General features: G+C 45.9%; 1 protein-coding gene across 10 annotated transcripts in view; it reads left to right on the plus strand.

Annotated features, from left to right (window-relative positions):
* TANC2 (tetratricopeptide repeat, ankyrin repeat and coiled-coil containing 2) overlaps nucleotides 1-23,036 on the plus strand; it is a 683,096-nt gene that overhangs the window by 313,761 nt on the left and 346,299 nt on the right. The gene's annotated exons all lie outside the window — the stretch shown is intronic.

Raw genomic sequence — 23,036 nt, forward strand, 5'->3', positions numbered from 1 at the left:
ACTCATCCTTGAACAATGGTAGATAAAAATTCTAGTTCCCACTTTCTTGGAAAATTGGGTCCTGTTATATGTACTGAAGATGCGGGCTTTGTTTTTTGTTTTCCTCCTCTGTGGAAGATCTTCAGTTTCTAGATCTTCAGTTGCTTGTATTAGATCATCCTGTATTTCCTCAAAACAGCTTGAAATCTAAACTCATATAAATAATTGTAAGTTGATGCACTTGGATTACAGCAAATTAGTACCTTTCTAATTTAGTGACAGTAAACATTATTTTCAGCTGATTACTTCCCACACTGCCCCATTAACTCTATGTAGTTTCCAAAAAGACCAATATTACATTTATTTAAATGATTGAGATAATGAGCTATTATTTTAGAGTATCTTCTAGCCTTGTCCATAATTCCACATGAAGATCATTCATCAAAAGATGTTTCAAAACCAAATATCAGTATTATGGAGATTCTGAATATTGCATAAGAGGTCCTTCCAGTGCACTGTGAAATCGTGTGATGGCTAAACATTTTTTAAAACACCTAACTGATTTAGGAACCTGTATCCCATTTGAAAGTTCATGAAACTCAGGCTTCTGAGTCATTTAGGTATGTTTGAAAATTTGCTGTATAGCCCTATTCAGATTTTCTATATCATTGACTTTGTTACCTATTTTTATTCATCATGTTTTTATTTGTAAATGGATGTGTTCTTTTTGATAAACAGAATCAATATTAGTAAAAGGATTAAAAATGCACACGTGATCCTTTTTTTTTTGGCAGTGGGTGTGCGTAATGGAATGGATGATGGGTTTTAACTATTAATTCTTCTTTGAGTGATGGTCCCTATATGGATTCCAAACATGGATCTACATTGTCGGTGTAGGAACATTTTCTTAGTAGTGTCCATGACCTGCATGTACGTCATGCCTCTTCTCATGCTCGCAACTGAGGGTATAATTGGCCGTGCAGGTTGACACCTCTCCAGTTCCCTCTTACCGCTGCATGGCCTGCGTTGAAACCCCTGTTCCTTCACTTTCTTAGGCTCGCTAAGAAAGTGATCTTTCATCTGTTGTTGTATATATAATTGTAGGTAGGTTGTTTTTTTTTGGTATTACATACTTGTTTTATTCATAGATAGTTCGGTTAGGTAGTTCTTTCCCCCCTGTTTGCGGAATCTACCCCCAGGGAGGATCTGCTCCTCCTGTACCCCTGTTCTTCAGACCTCCCCATACCACTGTCCTCCTCTCTCTGATAGGTGAGCCTTTGCTGCTGGTACCAGAGCAGCACATCCTGTTGCTGCATCGCAGCCCTCTGGTACCGCCAGTTCCATCTTACAATCCTGCTGTGGAGGCCTGGTATCACCACCAATGCCCAGGGCCCCTTCTTTTTGGCCATACTGGCCACCCTGGGATCCCTACCAAGGCCGCAGGCACCATCGGAGGCCTCTTATCAGCCATCCCCCTGTCAGTTTATGAGGATGAGGAAGAAGATGTGGAACCGCTACCGCCTGTTCTGCCAGTCCTCACTGCTGCTTCTTCATCACCAGATGAGATGCTCATTTCTTCCTCGCTTTCCCCACCAGATGACCACTACTCAGTACCAAGACTTGCTCCAGAGGGTGACAACGGACTTGTGGATCCTGTTGGAGGAGGTCCAGGGCATGCAACATCAGCCATGGACATCCTCCAACCTCAGGGACCCTCTCTAGTAGCTCTCCCCATCAATGAGGCCATTCTGCCCCAGTACAAACAGTATGGCACATTCCTGTCTCCTGTGTCCCTACACCCAAGATAGTGGAGAGGAGTTATTTCATCCCTGCTAAGGGAACAGACTTTCTTTTTACACACTCACCCACAACTCGTAGTCCACGCAGCGGTGGAGTGGGCCCGCCAGCTCTTGCAGAAATCCACTCCCCCAGACAGAGCAGCAAAAAGGCAAGAAAGTTTACTCCTCAGCAGGGCTCCAGTTCCACATTGGCAGTTATCAGGCACTGCTAGCTAAACATGACTTCAACAATTACAGTAAGCTAGCAGAGTTGAGGGACAAGCTGCCACTGGACCAACAGCAGCAGTTCATCGCACTGTTGGATGAGGGATGGCTGTTGGCCAGGATGGGACTCCAGGCTGCTGTGGGAACTACACGATGCCACACTCCAGTAGTTCTTCCACAAATCATAGAATCATAGAATATCAGGGTTGGAAGGGACCTCAGGAGGTCATCTAGTCCAACCCCCTGCTCAAAGCAGGACCAATCCCCAACTAAATCATCCCAGCCAGGGCTTTGTCAAGCCTGACCTTAAAAACTTCTAAGGAAGGAGATTCCTCCACCTCCCTAGGTAACGCATTCCAGTGTTTCACCACCCTCCTAGTGACAAAGATTTTCCTAATATCCAACCTAAACCTCCCCCACTGCAACTTGAGACCATTACTCCTTGTTCTGTCATCTGCTACCACTGAGAACAGCCTAGATCCATCCTCTTTGGAACCCCCTTTCAGGTAGTTGAAAGCAGCTATCAAATCCCCCCTCATTCTTCTCTTCCGCAGACTAAAGAATCCCAGTTCCCTCAGCCTCTCCTCATAAGTCATGTGTTCCAGTCCCCTAATCATTTTTGTTGCCCTCCACTGGACGTTTTCCAATATTTCCACATCCTTCTTGTGGTGTGGGGTCCAAAACTGGACACGGTAATCCAGATGAGGCCTCACCAATGTCGAATAGAGGGGAACGATCACATCCCTCGAATGGGCCACACTGCCCTGGGATCTCTTCGCCACTCACGAGAACTGCAACCTGACCCTTTATTGTTCCAGAAGAGCTATAGGGGAGGACTTGCAGGGTGACGCTTTTCTCCTCCCTGGGACGAGTGGTCTCTGCTACACCTTTCCCCCCATTCCCCTCCTCCCACAAGTGCTATGCAAGATTTGCCGGGATCAAGCTACAGTAATATCTGTAGCCCCAATCTGGCTCTGTTAATTTTGGTTCATGGACCTCCTCAGATTCTCTGCCTGCACACCACACCACCTCCAAACACTCCTGGATCTCCTCACACACAATCGGGACATACTCTCATTTGCGGCCTCTTCACTTCACAGCTTGGTTTTTGGATGGGGCTTGAGGATAGACAGAGCATGCTCCAGTCTAGTGCGACACATCCTTTCTCAAAGCAAGAGAGCATCCACCAGGATCTGCTGCCAAGCGAAATGGAAGCACTTCACCTCATGAGCTAACTGCCATCAGCAACCCCTGACTGTGATATCCATACCTGTCATCCTAGACTATCTTCTTGAGCTCAAAACATCAGGCTTTACCCTTAGCTCTGTACAGGTCCACTGGCCAGCACTTATTGCCTTTCTTTCCCCAGTGGATGGTGCCTCACTGTTCACATACCCTATCATCATTTTACATTTGGGGACAATGTATACCTTCAGATCAGCGGCACTGCTATGGGTACCCGCATGGCCCCACAGTATGCCAACATTTTTATGGCTGACTTAGAACAACGCTTCCTCAGCTCTCGTCCCCTAACGCCCCCACTCTACTTGCGCTATATTGATGACATCTTCATCATCTGGACCCCTGGAAAAGAAGCCGTTGAGGAATTCCACCATGATTTCAACAATTTCCATCCCACCATCAACCTCAGCCTGGTCCAGTCCACACAAGAGATCCACTTCTTGGACACTACAGTACTAATAAACGATGGTCACATAAACAACACCCTATACCGGAAACCTACTGACCGCTATTCCTACCTACATGCCTCCAGCTTTCACCCTGACCACACCACATGATCCATCGTCTACAGCCAAGCTCTGCGATACAACTGCATTTGCTCCAACCCCTCAGACAGAGACAAACACCTACAAGATCTCTAGCAAGCATTCTTACAACTACAATACCCACCTGCGGAAGTGAAGAAACAGATTAATAGAGCCAGAAGAGTTCCCAGAAGTCACCTACTACAGGACAGGCCCAACAAAGAAAATAACAGAACGCCACTAGCCGTCACCTTCAGCCCCCAACTAAAACCCCTCCAACGCATTATTAAGGATCTACAACCTATCCTGAAGGATGACCCAACACTCTCACAAATCGTGGGAGACAGGCCAGTCCTTGCCTACAGACAGCCCCCCAACCTGAAGCAAATACTCACCAGCAACCACATACCACACAACAGAACCACTAACCCAGGAACCTATCCTTGCAACAAAGCCCGTTGCCAACTGTGCCCACATATCTATTCAGGGGACACCATCACAGGGCCTAATAACATCAGCCACACTATCAGAGGCTCGTTCACCTGCACATCCACCAATGTGATATATGCCATCATGTGCCAGCAATGCCCCTCTGCCATGTACATTGGTCAAACTGGACAGTCTCTACGTAAAAGAATAAATGGACACAAATCAGCTGTCAAGAATTATAACATTCATAAACCAGTCGGAGAACACTTCAGTCTCTCTGGTCACGCGATTACAGACATGAAAGTTGCTATATTACAACAAAAAAACTTCAAATCCAGACTCCAGCGAGAAACTGCTGAATTGGAATTCATTTGCAAATTTGATACAATTAACTTAGGCTTGAATAGAGACTGGGAATGGCTAAGTCATTATGCAAGGTAACCTATTTCCCCTTGTTTTTTCCTACCACCCCCCCCCGCAGATGTTCTTGTTAAACCCTGGATTTGTGCTGGAAATGGCCCACCTTGATTATCATACACATTGTAAGGAGAGTGGTCACTTTAGATAAGCTATTACCAGTGGGAGAGTGGGTTTGTGTGTGTGGGGGGGTGTGTGTGTGAGAAAACCTGGATTTGTGCTGGAAATGGCCCAACTTGATTATCATACGCATTGTAAGGAGAGTGATCACTTTAGATAAGCTATTACCAGCAGGAGAGTGGGGTGGGAGGAGGTATTTTTTCATGCTTTGTGTGTATATAAAAAGATCTTCTACACTTTCCACAGTATGCATCCGATGAAGTGAGCTGTAGCTCACGAAAGCTTATGCTCAAATAAATTGGTTAGTCTCTAAGGTGCCACAAGTACTCCTTTTCTTTTTGCCTATCATCATTAATTCCCGAAGGACCTGCTCAATAACTTCCCGCCAGTCCTCAAGCCCAGATCCTCGTGGGACCTTATTCTCGTTCTCTCAGCTCTCATGAAAACACCCTTTGAGACACTGGCAATGTGCTCCCTCACCCATCTCTCTGTGAAAGTGATCTTCTTAGAAGCCATTAACTTGGCTAGACAGGTCAGTGAGCTGGCAGCCATGATGGCTGACCCCTCTTACACCATCTTCCACAAAGATAACATTTCCTTGTGGCTACACCTGAAATTCCTCCCTAGGGTAGTATCAGAGTTCCACCTAAATCAGTGCATCCATCTTCCTGTCTTCTGTCCCAAATCTCACCCCAAATCTCCATTGTGCCCTAGTGTTCTGCTTCCTCCAAATCAGTACCTTTTGTGCTTTACCAAGACTATAGCTATTGCCGACTGATACAAGGGGCAAGCCCTCTCCTTACAACGCATGTCTAAATGGGTCTCCGGGTGCATCCATGAATGTTTCATGTGCACTAATGTACCATCACCAGATGGATGAAATCGCATTCTATGTGAGTGCACACTGCCACATTGACTTGCCTAACAGATGTCCCATGGCAGAACATCTGTCACACAGCAATGTGGCACTCCATACACACCTTCCTGTCCCATTATACCGTCACCGAAGTGGCGGCTGCAGATGCAGGTGTAGGCCGCACTGTACTAGAGACTGCACTTCCACGCTGCTCACTGCTCAACCATGTTTGGAATCCATATAGAGACCATCACTCAAAGAAGAATAGGAAGTTACTTACCTGTAACTGGAGGCTCTTTGAGATGTGTGCTTCCTGTTTGGATTCTAGTACCCGTCGTCCATCCCCTTTGCTGTGGACTCGTTTACTTAGCGGTAAGAAAGACACTGGAGAGGTGTCAACCCACACAGCCTATTATTCCCTCGGCTGTGAGCATGAGGGGATGCATGATGCACATGCATCTCAATGACACTGCTAAGAAAACCTTCTGACACATGGCGTGCATACACCCTGACATTTGGAATCTAAATAGGACTACACATCGTGAAGAACCTCCAGTTACAGGTAAGTAATCTCATCTTCGGCTTGTCAATAAGGGCACATCCATTAACTAAACAAAAGGTTCTGAATACATATGTATATAACCCAGTGATACCCTTCAACATGAAAATATAACTGGTTTTCCATTGTTATTTCCAGTCTCTTAGCATTCACAATCAAGCACACAGAGTCTTGAGACTAAAGTCTGAATAGGGATTCAGAGTAGCAGCCGTGTTAGTCTGTATTCGCAAAAAGAAAAGGAGGACTTGTGGCACCTTAGAGACTAACCAGTTTATTTGAGGATAAACTTTTGTGAGCTGGGATTGACTGTCTTCTGGAGGCATCTTCGTCTCTTAGTCATATTCTTAGTCTCTGTTTTATCTCTGGATTAGCCTTCCATGTAATATGTTTCTACTTGCACTAATCAGTGCATGATACTTTTGACTGCATATTGTATTCTCTACACCAGCTAACTCCCCAGCAGTGAAACAGTACTGATAGTCGAGATGAGGTGTGGCCTTTGTTTAGAAGGAAAAACTTTGGAAATAGTACTTTCATTAATATAGGTTTAAAGTTGAAAGTATACAGTAATAAGAATACATAGCTCTTATATAGCACTTTTCAACAATTGATCTTGAAGCGCTTTACAAAGGAGATAAATATCATTAACTTTGCTGAACATGGAATCAGATTCCACTTCTGAAATGGAAATGAATAGTGACTCTACAGGTGTTAGTCATGTGCTCAACAAATGGAGAGCAAGTCACTCAACCTCTCTTACTATGCTAAACTTTACATAACTGTAAAGTGAATGCTTACTCTGATGTGCACCAAAATATGAAACACATGTATGTGTCTCTATATAAAATTAAAGTATGTAATATAAATAGAGATACTTAACAGAGTTGGCCACTCTGAGTCTGTAGGTATATATTAATCAGTGTTAATAATACATCATATTGGACTGCATCTTTTCTCATTATAACCATGATTCCAGCAAAAATTTCTTGTTTGTGATGCTGTGGCTTTTATGATATAGAAAGTTATCCCCAGAACATGGGTACAATAAGTACCATACTTCAATGAAATTATCTTCGTCTCTCTCGCTGCTCATACATCCAGTGTGTCTATATTTAAAACTATAATAAGGAGAAAACACTATCCATATTAACTGAGTATGAACTCTCTGCTTTTCTAAACTCATTTCAAACTTGAGATCAAGCAGTACCTATATCGATTATATTTTCTTAATTATTAGCGTCTTTGTGTTGCAAATATGCCTTGACTCTCTGACTGTTGGAGACCAATATATTAGCAATTACCTAATGTAATAGCATGTCTATGAAAACATTGCTATGATTTATAACTCCCCATTACTTTGCGTAATAAACTTGCCACAGTTGGAAAGCTATTACTGGTTTGCTTTTCACGTTAAGGCAATGATCTTATAGTTGGGTTGTTGATATTCTTTTTTTGCATTCTGAGCTTTCGCACTCCATTGATTGACTACTGTAAAGTTTGTTGCTGCTTTGTATTCTAGTTGTAAGTCTAGTCATCCAGCTGTTATTCTAATATAAAGAACAGAACAAAAGTATAAATTAATACATCTAAAACAAAATAAAAATACTTTCTAAAATTACATTCATAGGTAAGAGTGATGGTGGATGGAAATAAGAAAGCCATTAAGGAGAAATATTTTCTGTTTAAATAGCAAAAGTAATGTTCACGAAGGAATCAGGATACTGGCAGTATTAAAGATTGAAGTTTTGTGTATATGAGCTGGCCCTTTATAAGTTGGATTCTGTCACACGCACAGAGTTTTAGCGCAGCAACCCCTGTATGGAGGGATTGAATTGTGTTAGATGATATTGCAGGGGTGGGCAAACTTTTTGGACTGAGGGACACATCTGGGTATAGAAATTACTGTGGACCATGAATGCTCACAGAATTGGGATTGGGGTGTGGGAGAGGGTGAGGGCTCTGGCTGGGGGTGTGGGCTCCGGGGTGGGGCCAGAAATGAGGAGGTCAGGGTACGGGAGGGGGCTCTGGACTGGGACGGGGGGTGCAGGGCGGGGAGGGCTCCTGCTGGGGGTGCAGGCTCTGGAGTGGGGCTGGGGATGAGGGGTTTGGTGTGTAGGAGGGTGCTCCAGGCTGGGACCGAGAGGTTTGGAAGGTGGGAGGGGGATCAGGGCCAATGGGTTTCCGGCCAATGGGAGCTGCGGAGGCAGCGTGCAGAGTGGAGCCCCCTGGCTGCCCCTACACATAAGAGCTGGAGAGGGGACGTATTGCTGCTTCTGGGAGCCGCACAGAGCGGCCCCTGACTCTGTTCCCCGTCTGGAGCGCCAGAGCCAGGCAAGCCCCAGATCCTGCTCCCCAGCGGGAGCTTGGGGGCTGGATTACAACAGTTGGCGGGTCGGATGCTGCCCACGGGCTGTAGTTTGCCCATCCCTATGATATTGTCTCCTTTTTTATTAAATCCCTTTTTTGAGTGATTTCAATAGCAATGTTCATTTGTTAGAAAATATAGTAATTTTGTAATGAGCATGTTTTTTTAAGAGAAGAAGTGTTGTTAAATTGTATGTAAACCTTGTTATTAGGAAGAAATTTTGGATACATTATACTGTCTCTTTTTAGTAATGCATTTGTGCTATTCTGGTTTCCTCTTTCCTAACCTCTGTTTTACTGTCCAGCTGAGGTAAAATTTTACCCCTTTTTAGGGATAAATCTCCTGTAGACAAATACTAAATAGCTGCATTTAGAGCATGCCATTACTTAGCCTGACCTGAATCCACTGGGATTCTGAACCTCCATGGTACTTGCAAGCCCCTGATAAGACAGAGACACACACACACAATCTGGAAAGGGAACTGAGCTGGTCATTCACATAGTAACGGTGCCCTAAGGCCATGGGATTGATCTTGCCACAGTGCCGTGTTGTAATCAGCATGCTGTGATCAAATTTGGTAATTTGACTTTACATGTGTGTATTTCAGAATCCTGATAGCAGTTGTGAGCCTTTTGAGCCACATTGTATTAGATATAGTGTGCATGAAGTACTCCTTCCTTTTGGCAGGGATGACTGACTGAGCTGGAATCGTATCAGTTTCTAACTACTGGCCTGGTTTATTGTGGGTGTCCTGTGTTTTCCAAACAGTCTTTATACAGTGTAGGGTCACTGTATAGTTCAGACTTTTACAAATATTGACTCAAGCTATTACGTTGGAGTGCTCTTTGTTAACAGCTTCATAGAGCCCTGGCATATCTAATGCAGTCTGTTCTTGCAGCAGATTTCCCAGTATGCATTGAGAAACATGACCCACCCTTGTGCTTGCCTGCTGCTAATGATTGCTTTGTCAGATAAAAAGGAGGTAAAGAACTTTAAAGAAAGAAATAGGTACTCTCTGTGCTTTAAGGACAGTTGCAGTTAAGTAAAGGAGTAGCAGTGTCAGGCTGATGGCACTTTATTGCTGTTTTTATTACCTGGTCTCTTTGCCTTTAACATAAACATGAATACCTTGGGATGAGGTGAGCTGGAGGCAGCGTATTATTGCTTCCATGAGATCAAATTGGCTGCAGATGGATCTAGCTTGTATTCAAAGGCTGGTCTGGTAATTACTATGCAGTGGTTTGTTTACTGGATTATTTTTTTAGGGTTGCTGAAACCTCTTGTGCGTTTCCCCTTTCCCTGGGGGTAGTCACTTCAAAAAATGCACTTGTTTTCTGCTTGTAGGGGATTTGTTGTGCCATGGTTTTTAAAAGGATAATTGGTAGAAGAAGAAAAAGAAGGAACTAGAAACAGAAGACACAAGTAGCACAGACCCATTTATAACCTGTGCTGAATGTTACTGTACATAATTGTTCTGGTTTCTTATTCTCTGTGTAACTGGCAAAAGGAATTTAACAGTAGTCGTCTGTCTGTTATAGACCACATTCTAAACTACTCAGCTGGCCCTATGAGGCATTTCAGTCAAGATTGAAATTCATCAGCCATTTTGTCACCGAGGCACCCAGTTTAGTGAGATCCCTTTGTAACTCTTTTCAGACAGCTGTGGACTTAACTCTCTTGAGTAATTTTGTATTGTCTGCAAACTTTGCCACCTCACTGTTTACCCCATTTTTCCAGATTATTTATGAATAAATTAAACACAACTGGTTCCAATACAGATCCTTGGGGGATCCTGCTATTTACCTCTCTCTAATGTGGAAACTGACCATTTATTCCTACCCGTTGTCTCTTCACTTTTAACTCAGTTATTGATCCATGAGAGGACTTTCCCTCTTATTCTATGACTGCTTAGTTTGCTGAAGAGTCTTTGGTGAGGGACCTTGTCAAAGGCTTTCTGAAAGTCCAATCACACTGTCTCAACTGGATCACCTTTGTCCACATGCTTGTTGACATCCTCAAAGAATTCTGGTAGATTGGTGAGCCATGATTTCCATTTAAAAAAGCCATGTTGACTCTTCCTCGATATATTGTGTTCATCTGTGTCTGATAATTCTGTTCTTCACTACAGTTTCAACCTGTTTGTCTGGTACTGAAGTTAGGCTTACCGGCCTGTAATTGCCAGGATCACTTCTGGAGTCTTTTTAAAAAAATCTGTGTTACATAGTTATCCTCCAGTCATCTGGTACAGAGGTTGCTGTGAGGATGCTCTGCAGTTCCATGACCTGGTGGATCGCATGGCGTCCATATTGCACTTATCTTCAGTAGCCATGGAGGAATCCTTCCATCCAGTGTTCAACATTGTTGGGGCTATCTCCAATAGTAGGTTATCATAACTAACTCTCAGTGGTCTGCTGGATCCTAAGACTGTTTGGTCCATGCCTGCCACTGGCCAGCCTGCTTCCAAGAAGGCAAACAAATTACATCAGATACCCTTGGAGCAGTTTTCATATTTTCACACAGGCTGTGTACCTAGTCCACGACTGGTGGGTACTGCCAGTAGCAGATTGAGGTCTGAACAAGCACATTGCAATCCTGCTGATAGGGAAGGGAAAGAATATTGATTCTTCTTCGAGTGATTGCTCATGTGTATTCCACAATAGGTGTGCGTGCTCGCCACGTACACGGGTGCCGGAAGTTTTTCCCCTAGCAGTACCCGTAGGGTGGAGCGCCCCCCCGCCACGGCGCCTGCCTTGCGCGGTATAAGGCGGCTGTGCTCCCCCCACCCTCAGTTCCTTCTTGCCGCCAGTGAAGGTACGTCGGAACTGCTCAGCTCCAGCTTTGCTGCAGCTTGTCCCCAGAACTCTTCGTTTGTTCAGTAGTACGTGAAGTCAGTTAGCTAATTCAGTTAGTTTAGTTAGTCATTGAGCCCGGGCCGGGGCATGCTCTGCGCCCCAGGCTTTAAGTTGTGCTGCTCTTGTGGCGCTCTATGCCAAGGAGCGACCCGCATGCAGATTGTCTGCGTTGCTTGGGAAAAACCCATATCAGCGAAAGGTGCAAGATCTGTAAGTCTTTCAAGCCCTGGACTGAAAAAGAAAGGGACAATAGGCTCCGGGCCATCCTGATGGAGTCGGTGCTGGCCCCGACCCCGGCATGCTGCTCTGAACTGGTACCCAGCATTGCGGCGTCGGTACACGGAGACCTTCCGGTACCATCGTGCAGTCGACATCGCTCCCTGTCCACGGGGCACGCCAAGAGGACCGGAAAGACTCCCTCTTCGCAATGGCACTGAGGGAAGTCTGGGACAGAGGCTAGGCCCATGTTGGGTAGTCCTCAATCCCCATCAGGCCCTAGGCCTCTAGCTCATGTTGAGCGGAGTAGCCCGGCCCCTTTGGAGCAAGCCTGTCTGGATGTCATCTACATCCGAAGCCCTCCAGGCAGCCAGGGACATCATGTCCATGCCGGTGCCCAGAGTTCCGCCCATGTCGGCCTCACGCTCCAGAGGCAAGCCGCCGCTGGGATCACCGCAGTCGCCACTGGCCCGGTCTTGGTCTTGGTTGAGGGAATGTTCCTGACACCGCTCACTGCCCAGCAACCGTTCAGGGCTCAGTCCAGGTGGGATCGCCCTCAACACTGGCCAGACTGTCCGGATGGGTGCCGTCCGACTGGGACTCCTGGCACCACTCGTCTTCGCAAAGTCAATATCGACAGGACCATGGCAGACGTCGCCAACCATCCTCGTCTTGCAGGACATACCGCAGTCGGTCGCGGCACGATCGTCGATGCTGTTCCCGCTCGGACTCCTGTTCCAAGTCTCCGCCACGGCACGGTAGCCCTGGGTGTCAACCGCTGGCGTCTCACCGACGCAGGTCCGCCCGTCGAGGCCATTCGCGGAGCAGCTACTACCGTCTGTGCCACTCCTCCGCTTTGAGATCGCAATCCCGTGGCCAATGTAGGTCTCAGCACCGCTGATACTCCCGGTCCAGAGGCAGCAGTGGATCATATGCCAGCCTGGCCTCCCCTCGCAGCCGCCCATTTACAGGCCAACCTAGCCAGCTCGAAAAGCCGGCCCTGCCGGTGCCGCAGCAAGCACAGTGGCACCAAGCATCGTTGCCGGCCCGGTGGTACCAGTGGGCACCGTGGCCTCCAGCACAGCTCCCGGTGGGGGCTCGCTCAGTGGCCGGGGCCTCGGAAGCACCGTCGGCGTCCATCTTTAGACTGCCAGAAAAAAGGTTGGTGGGACCTGTGTCCTCGGTACTGTGCTCGGAGTCTGACCAAGTGGTGGATCCTCCAGTGCCAGACGACACCCAAAGCACCGCACTGGTTTCACCCCGTCCGGAAGAGCTGATTGCGGCCCCGCCCCCCTCCGTCCAGCAAGAGGACTACCAAGCTCACCAAGACTTCCTAAAAAGGGTGGCAGTGAGCCTCCACCTCCAGGCTGAGGAGATGGAAGGGCCCTCAGACTCCCTGTTCAATGTGCTGTCCCCTTCAGCACTGGGCAGGGTAGCCTTGCCGCTCCATGAAGGAGTGGCAAGAATTGCAAATGGCCTGTGGCAAACACAAGCCTCGTTGGCTCCCATCTCTAAAAAGGCTGCGCGCAAGTACTTTGTACCCATGAAGGGACACGAGTATCTGTATACCCACCCGGCGCCCAATTCCTTGGTGGTCGAGTTGGTCAACCACAGGGAGTGGCAGGCGCAACCAGCCCCAACCCCCAAGAACAAAGACTCTCGGAGGCTGGATACTTTCGGGAGAAAAGTTTATTCGTCGTCAAGCTATGAGTAGCAAACCATCAGGCTCTCCTGGGTCACTACGAGTTTAACCTCTGGGAGTCCCTCCCCAGGTTTGAGGACTCCCTCCGGGATAGCGATAAGGAGTTTAAGGCGCTCGTAGAGGAAGGGACAGTGGCTGCAAGGGCATCCCTGCAGGCCGCTTTGGATGCAGTGGACATGGCCACATGGTCCATGGCCTTGGCTGTGTCCATGAGACGGGCGTCATGGCTTCTGCTCTCTGGGCTCTCCAGCGAAGCACAGTCGTCAATGCAGGATCTCCCTTTCTCTGTTTGCTGCGGAAACACACACGGCTGCATGGCATGAAAGACTCCTGCACGACCCTCCAGATCTTGGGCCTCTATGTCCCTCCTCCGACAAAACCCAAGTCCAAGCTGCAGCAGGCTCCCTCCCAGGCCTCCCTCCCGAAGTATGAGGCCGTCCAGAAAAAGCAGCGGGACTATAGAAAATGCCCACAACGGCAATCCCGGCCTGCCCCCCCAGCCTGGGTCTTCTAAGGGCAAGCAGGAGGGCAAAAGGCGCTTTTGACGGGATGCTCGGGGGTACCCTGCCAGTTCTCAGCAGGGACCTACCCCCAATAAAGCTCCTTTTCTCCAGTTGGTTGTATGCGTTACTCCTGGAATGGTCGCGGCTCACCATGGAAAGGGGAGCTCAGGCCCATCATGGACCTGCAAGGCCTGAACCACTACATGGTACGCTGCCCTTGACCTACAAGATGTGTACTTCCACATCCACATATTCAAGGGGTACAGACGCTTCCTCCGTTTCGTGGTGGGACAGAGTCACTATCAATTCACGATCCTACCGTTTGGTCTGTCCACTGCCCCCAGGGTCTTTACAAAGTGTATGGCCATGGTAGCAGCCTACCTCAGGTGGCAGGGGTCCAAATATTCCCATATCTGGACGACTGGCTAGTCAAAGGCACCTCCCAGTTGCAGGTGAGGGATCATGTCGCGCTCCTCCTGTCCACATGTACTACCCTGGGCCTGTTGATAAACAATACCAAGTCCACGTTAATCCCTGTCCAACGCATAGAGTTTATCGGGGCACTACTGGATGCAACGTTGGCCAGGGCCCCTCTCCCACCAGATAGGTTCGAGACCCTGAAAGGGCTCATAGACTCCGTCAGAAGGTTCCTGGTGACAACAGCCAGGGGTTGCCTGCACCTGCTGGGTCACATGTCTGCAAGCACATATGTGGACCGTCATGCCAGACTCAGAATGAGGCCCCTCCAGCTCGCAGTTTTCCCAGGCTGCGGACAGAATGGGCAAAGTCCTCACCATGCCGAACTCGGTGATCACCTCCCTGCGGTGGTTGTCTGTCCCAAACAGCATGCTCCAAGGGGTCCCGTTCAGGGACAGGGCCCCGTCGCTGTAGCTGGTGTCCGACGCGTCGGACCTGGGTTGGAGGGCCCATGTGGGGAACTTTCAGACCCAGGGCCTGTGGTCTCTACAAGACCTACCCCTTCATATAAACGTCAAGGAACTCAGGGTGGTGCGACTGGTGTATATGGCCTTCTGCTCGCACCTGGAAGGCAAGGTAGTCAGGGTCCTCATGGACAACACGACCTCGATGTTCTATATGAACAGGCAAGGCAGGGCCCTATCCTCTGCCCTCTGCCACAAAGCCCTCAGTCTGTGGGTCTTCTGTATAGCCCACGGCATCTACCTAAAAGCCTTCCACCTGCCAGGCGCCCAGAAGGGCGGATTGCTTGAGCAGGGATTTTCTTCTCAGCACGAGTGGTCTCTACACCAGGAAGTGGCTTACCAGCTCTTCCAAAAGTGGGGTACTCCCCAGGTGGACCTATTTGCAACCCGGCAGAACCGATGATGCCCCCGGCTCTGCTCCAGGGGTGGCCTAGGGAGGGGCGCTATCTCTGATGCCTTTACCCTGTTCTTGTCAGGCCAGCTCCTCTATGCCTTTCCCCCATTCCCTCTGATCAGTAGGGCCCTGGAGAAAATAAAGACGGACAAAGCCAGGGTCCTCCTTGTTGCCCTGGCGGGGCCCTGGCAGCATTGGTACGGGACCCTCTCGAGGCTGGCAGTAGCTCTGCCATGGCAGTTGCTGCTCCGCCTGGACCTGCTCTCTCGGGACCAGGGCCACCTCCTCTATCCTAACCTAGCAACGCTTCACCTCACGGCATGGCTGCTCAGTGGCTAGGTGGTGAGGAAAGGACGCGCTCAGAACAGGTTCAGCGCATCCTCCTCTAACTCCAGTCGCCCTCCAGTCGCTGCTTCTATGTGGCAAAGTGGTCTCAGTTTTCGAGGTGGGCGGCAGTCCAGGATGTTTCCCTGACGGCCGCCCCGATCCAGCTTATCCTTGATTACCTCCTCCACCTGAGGGCCCAGGGACTGGCGGTTCCTTAAGGGTTTGGACCGTCTCTACCCATATTCCAAGTCCCTGGTTCCTCAGTGGGACCTAAACCTGGTGCTGGCTCATCTCATGGGGGCCCCGTTTGAACCACTGGCCACGTGTTCCTGGTCTCACCTCTCATGGAATGTGGCCTTCCTGGTAGCTATCACATCGGCCAGGTGGGTCTCGGAGCTCAGGGCCCTAACCTCCGAACCGCCATATATGGTTTTTCATAAGGACATGGTCCAGCTCTGCCCACACCCCGCATTCATCCCGAAGGTGGTCTCCGCCTACCACGTGGGTCAGGACATTTTTCTGCCAGTCCTCTGCCCCAAGCCTCACATGACCAGTGCGGAACGTTGGCTCCACACGCTTGACATGAGGCGAGCTCTGGCTTTCTACCTTGAGCGGACCAAGCCGTTCCGAAAGTCTTCGCAACTGTTCATCGCCTCAACTGAGCACACGAAGGGTCAGCTGATTTCTACTCCGCGACTTTCTGAGCGGATCACTTCGTGCATCCGTTCCTGTTATGAGCTGGCGGGGGTTCCCCCGCTGCCCATTGTGAGGGCGCACTCGACTCGGACGCAGGCCTCATCGGCTGCCTTTGTGGCCCATGTCCCCATCCAGGACATTTGTAGGGTCGCCACGTGGCCTTTGGTTCACATGTTCACCTCGCAGTATGCGATCGTCTCCCAGGCCAGGGATGATGCCGGGTTCGGCAGGGTGGTACTCCGTCCTAAGAACTTGTGAACTCCTACCCACCTCCAAGAGATGTAGCTTGGAATCACCTATTGTGGAATACACGTGAGCAATCACTCGAAGAAGAGACAGTTACCTTTTCTGTAACTGGTGTTCTTTGAGATACGTTGCTCATGTCTATTCCACATGCCACCCTCCTTCCCCTCTGTCGGAGTTGTCTGGCAAGAAGGAACTGAGGGTGGGGGGAACGCAGCTCCCCCTTATACCGTGCCAGGCAGGCGCCGCGAGGGTGGAGGGTGCTCCCCCCTACAGGTACAGCTAGGGGAAAAACTTCCGGCACCGGTGCACGTGGCGAGCACGGACACCTATTGTGGAATAGACATGAGCAACACATCTCAAAGAACACCAGTTACGGAAAATGTAACTGTCTTTTCCCTAAGTATTAGGATAGCAAATTGTTAAGCAATTATGGCTTGCTATGAATTCCGCCTCTGGGAAAAGACTATATTGTTTGTGCAGGATTTGCTGGATGATAACAGGAGATTAGCAAATGCAATCCTAATGGAAGGTCAGAATGTGGCAATGCATGCTCTCAGAGCTTTGTTTGATGCCTGAGACTCTTCTGCTAAAGGATTGGCTTCTTCAGTTACTCTGAGGAAACATGCTTGGCTTTGCTCTTTTTCTCTGGCTTTGGATACTAGTATTAAGGTGAAGGTCGTGGGCTTTTCAGTGAAAAGATGGATGAGTTACTGGGAAAGCTCAAAGAGACAAGCTCAAAGAACCCAATTTTTTAGTTTGATTTCTTCTACTAGGAGATGATCTTCTACTCCTTTCCATTATCAGAGATATTATTATCCACAGTCTTCCTCATTTTATTTCTCATCAAGTCAAAGGCATGAGCTACAACACCAGCACCCTTTATCTTTCCAGAACCAACACAAGAAGAGATCTTTCAGATCGAGCCTAAATCTAAACAAGATACTCCTTCCAGGTCATCTTTGTTGACCAGCAGTCCTTAGATTTGATGTGAGGATCACATATTGAGAGCCAATTAACAAGGATCCTTCCCTTCCTCTATTTGGAGACACGTTAGCCCATTTTATCAGCAAATAGAAGCGTATTACATTGACCTGTCCACAGCAACAAGAGTATTTACAAAGTGCCTCTCTGTGGTAGCAGCTCATTTGAGAAAGCAGAGTATTTTAGTTCATCATTTTTGGATGATTGGTTGTTGAAGGATGCTGTTCATGAAGACCTATTAAGTCACATCTCTTATATAACCACCTTTTTTTTCAGCCCTAGCGCTACTTCTGAATGTCAAAAAGTCTACTCTGTGTCCAACTGGACTCAGTAGCAGGGAAAGCCTTTCTACCTGAGGGCAGATTTTTAAAAATGGTGCAATATATTTTAAACATTCAAATATGTCATTCATAAAGTTAATTTCTTTTGGGTCTCATGGCAATTATTACTTATGAGAGTCCATTTGTGAGTCTGAAAAAGAGGCCAGTGCAGTATTGGATTTCTCAAGTCTGCAGGATAAATCTGGACAGTATTCAAATGTTGCCCTACCTCGAGACATTCTGAACTCGTTGACATGGTGCTCAGTCATTGAAAATATCCTCAGAGGCATCCAGTTCAAGCCACCTTCACTATCAGTTATGATAACTTCAGATGCATTATCTACACTCACAAAACCACCTTATGAACCCCTGGCTGAGGGTTCTTTGTGTTATTTATCTCTTACGGCGGCATTTGTTATTGCCATAACATCAACCAGAAGTGTGAGTGAATTAAATACGTTGATGGCCGATCCACCATTTATGGTTTTTCATAAAGATAGCATTGTTCTTAGACATGATCCCAGGTTTTTGCCAAAAGTGATTTCTGAATTTCTCATCAATCAGATAATTAATTTAACAGTAGTTTTTCCAAGACCATTTACTAATAAGCAGGCATCTGTTTTACATACTTCGGATTCAGGAAGAGCTCTTCCATATTATTGAAATGGAGCTAAAAGTTTTCATAAATCCATATGTATTATTCATGTTTTATGCTAAAAATCGCATGGGTCATATTGCATCTTCCCAAACTATTTGTAGATGGATTCAACAATTTATTGCTGAATGTTACATGTTAGCAGAAATTCCTGTACAACTGCTTTCCCGCAGAGTTGTGGCAGGATCTTTTGCTTGCCTGCTTGCCCTGTTACTGATATTTGCAGGGCTGCAACCTGGAGTTCTGTACATATCATTTTGAACTGTTGTGTCACAAAGTGGATACTTTAAAATATTGCAGTAAATGTCCTGAGAGAGTTGTTAGGGTTATTGAGTGTGTTCAAGCATTCTTCGTTGTCTGGGCAATTAGACCTTTCTGAGCTTTTTTTGTATTGCAGAGTAATTGTACAAAAGGAGGGTTCTGCCTTTTCCAGACCATAGGGTTGGAGAGGAGCCTTGGACTAGGGGTTTCTCAGGACTATAACATGGGGGCTTCTTATAGAGTGTTTCAAGCATTTGGGTATGAGAGAGTCCTGGAGAGTGAGACACACAGACCCGTTCTAAGATGGGGCAGCAGCCCTTACCTGAGGTTTCTTCAAGAGGAAAAGTTGCCTGCGTGCAGTTAGTTGCTACCTCTGTTTGAGGAAATGGTACATTTCGTAAATAAACAAAACAGACAAAGTTGATACCTGACTCTGTGTTGCATAAATCTCCTCCAGGCCTCAAAAATTCCTCCCCTGGGCAAAGGGCAACAATATATTTATTTTAAAAGAAAAAGAATATGAAAACCATTTCAGTTCTACAGTTTGGGTGTGATGTTGAAAAGTGGATGAAAATGTGGTAGCCAGAAAAGGATACTGATTGATTAAGGCAAAAGGCTTCAGACTTCCAACCAGCAGGTTGTTTACTGCCTGACTAAAGGCGAGATAGTGAGCTCTACTATTACTGCTTCATTTTGTTTGATGGAAAATTATTGTTGCCTTTGTTAAAATGGAAACAGCAGTTTGGGATTAATATGATCCCATTGTAATTAGATGCAGATTGGCCGTTAGACTTCAAGAGCGGGAGGAAGGAAACCAATCACACTTCCTGTCCAAAGAGACACATCACTACATACAGAGCGACTGCAGCAATGATGGCTCTACAACAATGGCACGTTAGTTTTATTAACCCTTTGAGAGCACTGGGGGATACCATGTTAAATACAACAAACTGGGACTTAACTGATACTCGTGACTACCGCTGTATAGTACAAAATTATGTCCAAAGGAAAACAGGAACTTTTTCAAAAAGTACAGTCAGGGACACATAAGAAGGTGCAGGAAACATGTTAAAGGCCTCAAGACAATAAAATAGAACAAATGAGGTAAGTGAGTTCTCAGAATTGTAGCACTGCACAACTTTGGTAGGAATCCATCCTAGATAACAGTACATGATGTGTAAAGTTTTAAACTTTGAGCCTCTTCATCTTTTCCTCTCTGTCATCCTCTGTTGTTTGCTTTAATAAGGTAAAGACGCACAGGATGTGATTTGTCTTGGTATACATTAAGTAAATCAGGTTTCAGAGTAACAGCCGTGTTAGTCTGTATTCGCAAAAAGAAAAGGAGGACTTGTGGCACCTTAGAGACTAACCAATTTATTTGAGCATGAGCTTTCGTGAGCTACAGCTCACTTCATCGGATGCATACTGTGGAAATTGCAGAAGACATTATATACACAGACACCATGAAACAATACCTCCTCCCACCCCACTCTCCTGCTGGTAATAGCTTATCTAAAGTGATCATCAAGTTGGGCCATTTCCAGCACAAATCCAGGTTTTCTCACCCTCACCTTGCTATTACCAGCAAGAGAGTGAGTTTGTCTGTGGGGGGGCGGAGGGTGAGAAAACCTGGATTTGTGCTGGAAATGGCCCAACTTGATGATCACTTTAGATAAGCTATTACCAGCAGGAGAGTGGGGTGGGAGGAGGTATTGTTTCATGGTGTCTGTGTATATAATGTCTTCTGCAATTTCCACAGTATGCATCCGATGAAGTGAGCTGTAGCTCACGAAAGCTCATGCTCAAATAAATTAAATAAATCCTATGTTAGTGGAGGTTTCTGCTGGTTTGTGAAGACACTGCTTAAAGGGAAATTGGAAGGCCAGATAATTGTGAAACCAGTATTGGTAACTGGTTGCTTTATTGATAGTAATTTCATTGGGTACTTATCTGGTAGTTTAAGCATCTCTGTCTCCTAAATTCTAATTACATTGTTTTTATAAAGGGCATTAAGAAATTGTGGCTGGCCCTGCTCAAATGTGCAAAAAAGGAAGGGTTGAGGTGAGCGTGGGATCATGGTACACCAGCTATCTCCCTTCATTCCCTACTAAACTTCACACCAGAGTGCACACTGCATGTGTGTGCTGCTTCTTCAGGACAGCCCTCCCTCAGAACAGTGAGTGGCCTTTAAGAACAATTTAGCCCTTATATGTGGAATTAGATTAGATTTTAGATTAATTAGATTTTCAGTATCTTTGAAACTGCTATGTTTTTCAGGCATACACTAGGGTATTTGGGGAACATGGAGCTCTTTAAGCTTCTAAATTATTGTGAAAGGCATTTTAAAGATAATTTATAATGTTTTTCTATGCTAGCCAGTGAAAATGTATGCTTAACACAGCTCATATTAGCTTACTTTGTTGTTCAAAAGTGTTTAATTCAAGTATAATCAAACTGACTAGTATCACTGTTACCTAAATGGTTGTGGAGAGGCAGTGCATAAAGAGGTACTATCTGATATTCCAAATAACTTTACTACTTAAAAACCAATTTCATGGCACCAAATATTTTACCTATCCTTTTAACCTAGTTTTTAAAATAATTTTAATAAGATTTTTAAATTTTATTTGAATGCTCTACGTGATAGAGTATAGATCATAAAAGTAAAAAAAGTAAGTGTGTACCTTTTGATATTTTAATAATGCATGCCCTTTTTCACAGATACAGATTTTCTCTGTTTTTTTTCCATCTACTGTGATATTTCTGTAGAGCCCTTTATAAAAAATTCAGTTAACCAAGTCATCATCTTGAACTGTGTTTTCATACTCTGAATGAAAGCACTCATTTGAAACTTCCATGATTTAGAGGTTGTCAATCTGGGCTTGTAGCCAGGGGGCTGTTGGTGATTTTCATTCTGTCTTCATGGACAATAATTTTCAAAAACCAAGGGAAGGAATTTTCCAGTAAGAATTTTATACTATGAACTAAAAATGTAGGTATAGCCACCCCATCCTCAGTTGTATTAGTGCTGCTTTGTGCCACTCCAATGGCACGAAGCAGCTCTAAACTCCGCGTAGTGAACCCCAGGAGGATAACCCCATGTAGTGGGATTCTTGAAAGTTGTAGAGCTGCTAGAATAGTTCCTATGACACCTTTTCCTTGACACCACACCCAGAATAGAAACATGACCAGAGAAAGTGACATGGCTGGAGTTCCCCTGCACCCTGGTGCCACCCAGCTGCTATAATGGCCCTGAGGCCAGAAGCAGATGACATGAGTTACAAGGGCTGCCAAGCTGCTGTAACTTGCTTTAGGAAACTGGCCTTTGTGGACAGCTGTCCTAGGATCATTGCTCTTCCTAGCCAAGAAACAAAGCTTTGGGTTTTAGACGTTCTCATACTAATTGTATTGATATGCCCCAGTTGAAGTGTAGGGTCTCTCTCAAACCAGAATCAGCAGGATCATTCAAAAAAAAGAAGCATTTTTGCATACAATCACTGAGCAGGTTGTCACAAAGTTCAGTTGATTTATCTATAAAAATCTTTTATATATTTTAATATAATACTATACTTTTATTTCACTCATAAGTTTTACCTTTCTGTACACTCAAAGCTATTGGCCCAGCCCTGAAGTTCTTACTGATGTAAACCTCCTATTTAAGAAGTTTTAACACTTTAAAGCTCTTCTTAAAGACATTAGAAGTTTTGCCTGGATAAGGACTAATGGCTTTTGGATTGTACCATGTACTTGCTATATTTGTATATGTTGTTATGGTCTTTAACATTCTGTACAGCTAGGCTAAAGTAACTCTCAGAGTATGATGCATTTAATTACTAGTTCCTTGTTTCTGCTTTCAGCTTGTCTTTGCTACATGTACTGAAACATCTCTATTGAGCTGCTCATCTCTTGTTACTAAACTGGTCAGTTGATCAATGAAGAGTGGCATGTAATTAATGGTAAAATATTTACATCTTCCTTTCAGCATCTGTCTGGCAAGATTTACTTGTTACTGTTTACTGCTGCAGCTTTACTATACTGTTTCAGGAGGCGATAACAAGAAACATTTTTTTTTGCTGGTTTGTTTAAACAGTTATTTTCAAAGGAAAGCAATATTTAACACAGTATTCCAATTTACTGCTGACTGTGGACTTGTTTCACATATGTTAAAAATTTTGTATTTTTACAAAACTGTTCAAGACAAAGGAATTAATTGACTCATGGAAAAAGCACAAGTATGATTCTGATTTTATTAAGAAGTCTGGGATCAGCAGAAGAAAATTAAACACAGATCTATTTTTTTTTTTTAGTCTATGCATCTGCAAGGACCTCATGCATTGTGACTGTAGTGGGCAATACAGAAATAAAAAAAATACCATACAAGATATAGTCAATTGTTTTTTCCTCCTTTTTAATTCTGTCACTCACACAACAAGATTGACCTGCTTTTC

This window comes from Natator depressus, chromosome 27 (assembly GCF_965152275.1).
Source record: "Natator depressus isolate rNatDep1 chromosome 27, rNatDep2.hap1, whole genome shotgun sequence".
NCBI lineage: Eukaryota > Metazoa > Chordata > Testudines > Cheloniidae > Natator > Natator depressus.